Raw genomic sequence first — 3,874 nt, forward strand, 5'->3', positions numbered from 1 at the left:
GTGCCTAATTAGAGAGCGCGTTTACACGTAAACCATTCACTTGATACTAAACAATGCTATGACAAAGCGAGGTCACTTCCAGAACCAGTTTGATTTACACGCAATAATTTGACCCGCGCTAAAATTTGGCTCTGGCCTGGACCGACATGTTTGGTCTGGCCAAATTTGGACAGGGTCACGTAGGCACGGAGCCATTTTGTACCCGTGTCAATGGATGGCCCCCAGGCCTAGGCAAATAGGCTTGTGTGATCGGGGCTAGATTCATTGTGCATTGTTTGGAAAATATTAGAGATTCAGTTTGCACAGTATCTAATTCAAATTCTCACTTTATCTTCATCCTCCCTCGGCAGGGATTCGAGCCTGATGGCATCGCTACACTCACGAACCCCTGCCGCCGTAGACCGGGTTCACAGATACAGGCGCAGCTTTGCCGCACGAAAACTTGCGGCACCAATCAGATTGCTTGTTGTATAATCGCTGAGGTAAATTTCACGGAAGAACTTTAGATGGGAAAACCTGGCTAGAATAAAACGGGATTTCTGATTGGCTGATAATGACATCATCTAAGCTGCGCGTTTAGCTGCACACTGGGTCTAGTGTGGCAGGGTTTCATACTGTGGCAATTTCTACGCCATCAGGTTTGAATCCCTGCCGGGGGAGGATTATTATCTTCGACTGAAAACGATCTCTTCAATCGGTTGATGAAATTTTAGGGATAAAACTCGCGTGGAAAAGACCTGTGCTTTCAATGCGAGCTGTTACTATTCTTATATTAGCGAAATCATTTCTGTGCGTTATACGCGGCGTCGTCGTCTGTCCGCGATTTCGTATCGAACTCGGATATTTTAGATGGTTATTTATTATCGTCTGATTCGATTTACACCTCGCGCGTCTGTGAGATATTGCGCCGAGATTATTAACCGCGCGCGTAATTGACTACGATACGATACTCCCGACGAACATTGCGCCGGCGTGTATAACTACAATCGATTAAGCCTCTGATTTTACGTGGTATAAACCACCAAACGATGAAGAATACGAAAAATGAATAGAAATATGAATAGAAAATTGCCTGCTTGAAAATCATCGACGTAGTTTATTTGTTGAGCTGGAAGATGCGGAGAATCTTAAAACCCTTTCAGTGCTGGCTAATTAATACCCTATAGTGCTGAAGATAATTTGAAAATTCTTAAAAATTCCACCCTAGTGTGTTGAATAACGAGAATACCGCTATAGTGCGTCTACACCGCGGTGTGGTGTATCGTTAGTTACTAATATTTCACTATGTTTGACAGGTGCTGCCATCTTTCAAGAGAGATAATTAGTAATTACTAATTAAATCAATACACCACAGTGCGGTGTACTAGCAAAATCCATCACTGATTCGTACACCGCACTGCGGTGTAGACGCACTGAAAGGGTTAACGCGGTATAACTACGCAAATGAAGCGCGAGATACGAGTAAAATATAAATCCCACAATCACGAGATCGAAAAAGTTTTTGAAATATCGAAACTATTGAAATTAATTAATTGAGAACCCGAATTTTACGCGTTACTTGAAAATGGTTTTCAGTGTAAAACCGAAAATTCGGGCTCTTAAAATGAATTTTAATAGTTTTGATTATTTTGAAAACTTTTTCGATCTGAGTTATCATTGGCTGAGCTGGATCATCGTTGTATTGCGCGCTGGCGGAAAGCGCATTGTCGTTCTCAGTTTACGCGACGTTCTTCGGAAAACGGAATTCACGTCCCCGCGTCGGCGGAATCGTGTTTCTTTACGACACGCTATTCTAATCCCGACGACAAGATGTTATTGTACGGGAGATGATGTCGTAGATTACGATTATGAATAATTCATTCTGCGATGCTCGCGCGCCGCGTACCTCGTCGCACGGATTTTGTTTCTAATCTTTTCTAAGTTTTTTTTTAATGCTATTCAGATTTTTTGTTGAACTGTCTCATTCCGAACTGGATTTCAATTTATGATTTTTATGTTGAATTATGTAGTTTGGCTACAATATCTCAGAATTATATACATGCACTGTTTTTTTAATGCTATTCGTTTAGATTTTTTTTAACCCTTTCAGTGCTGACTAATCAATACCCTATAGCGCTGGAGATAATTTGAAAATTTTGAAAAATTCCACCCTAGTGTGTTGAATAACGGGAATATCACTATAGTGCGTCTACACCATGGCGCAGTGTATCGTTAGTTACTAGCATTTTACTGTGTTTGACAGGTGCTACCATTTTTCAAGAGAGATAATTACTAATTACTAATTAAATCAATACACGGCAGTGCGGTGTGCTTGCAAAATCCATCACTGATTCATACACCACACTGAAAGGGTAAAAGAACCATCTCATTCCGAACGGATTTCAATTTACGAATGTTTGTTGGATATGTAGCATGGCTACGATATCTCGGAATTAGATACAATGTACTGACTCTAGTTTTTGATGCTATTCCTTTTGATTTCTCGAAGAACTGGCTCATTCCTACGACCGACCGAAATTCAATTGGTCCGTACGTAATTTCATGTTCTTTCGGCTGCGTTGGCTTTAGATTTAAGGTGATGGACTAACGCTGTTCTTGATGCCGTTTCTTTAACGGTTTCTTTCTTGTCATTGTGTTCATACAATATTCAGTATAATAGTCAACGTGTGAAGGTAAAGATTTCCTATTACCGGGCACACAGGCGCTAAACCTCGTTTGAAGGCAATTTCCATCGCCGTTAATCGTCGCTGTTGGATTCTTTGATGGAATCTCTGTACAAACCCCCCGCCCATATACCGCCACCCCAGCCTACCGCCAGGTTTTCTCAATGTACATCTCAATACAAATACATAGTAAAACACACCCCGATGTACCACCATACTCTGTATACCGCCGAAATCATTCTGCATCGATGTGGCTTATATCGGGAGTTAACTGTTATTCGGCATACATGTTGTTTTACCTGTCACTGATCGTGGGGCCTTTGATTGCTACGGCGAGTAGGGGGCGCAACTGCATTGCCAAAATCGGAGGAAAAGGGATAAAAAGAAGTTGTAATCTAACAACAAAAGTATATTTCATGGTTTTTAATAAGGGTCATATTTAGACTGAGACACAAGTTGCACCCAGGAAATCAGCGTGTGAGTGCGCTCTCTTTATTAGGCTCTCTTTACTGGCTCATTCCCACGACCGACCGAAATCCAATTGGTCCGTATGTAATTTCATGTTCTTTCGGCTGCGTAAGCTTTGAATTTGAGGTGATGGACTAACACGGTTTGTGATACCGTTCCTTTAGTGGGCCGATTTCGGCTCGATGATGCGTGCCAATTTGGCCCGGGCCGAATCGTCTCCGCGTGATCGCGGCTATATACGCCAGTTTTACGTTGTCATATGAACATAAGCTGAGTCGACTGTTTTGAGTTAATTTTCATCAGATTTTTGCAACGTGTCGCGATCAATTGATTATCCGTCAATCGAAGATGCGATGACCACGATGCCGCAACCGCGTTTCGCGCTAATTCGATTTGCCAGCGCCAATTGTCGTCGACGGCGGCGTCTGATCATACGTTTACGCCGGAACCGCGCCGCGCGCGAGTCGCAGACGCCGGTTTCCCACGTCCAGTCGACTAGAAAAGATGGATAAGCCGACGCTCGGCGGCGCGGAGTATACCGACGACGATAAAAACAGCGCCGAGCGAATGCCGCGCGCGTGGAATCAGCCGTGAAATGGGCCACAGTTGACGGAAAATTTGCCAATCTTCGGGAAGAACGGCGGCGTAAACGACGCAACATCGATCGTGTAAACGGTTGGTGTTAGTCGAAATCGTTGCTCCGTGGAATAATTCCATTTCAATTATCATATTCTGTATCAATT

The sequence above is a fragment of the Tubulanus polymorphus genome, chromosome 5, assembly GCF_964204645.1.
Source record: "Tubulanus polymorphus chromosome 5, tnTubPoly1.2, whole genome shotgun sequence".
In the NCBI taxonomy this organism is placed as follows: Eukaryota; Metazoa; Nemertea; class Palaeonemertea; order Tubulaniformes; family Tubulanidae; genus Tubulanus; species Tubulanus polymorphus.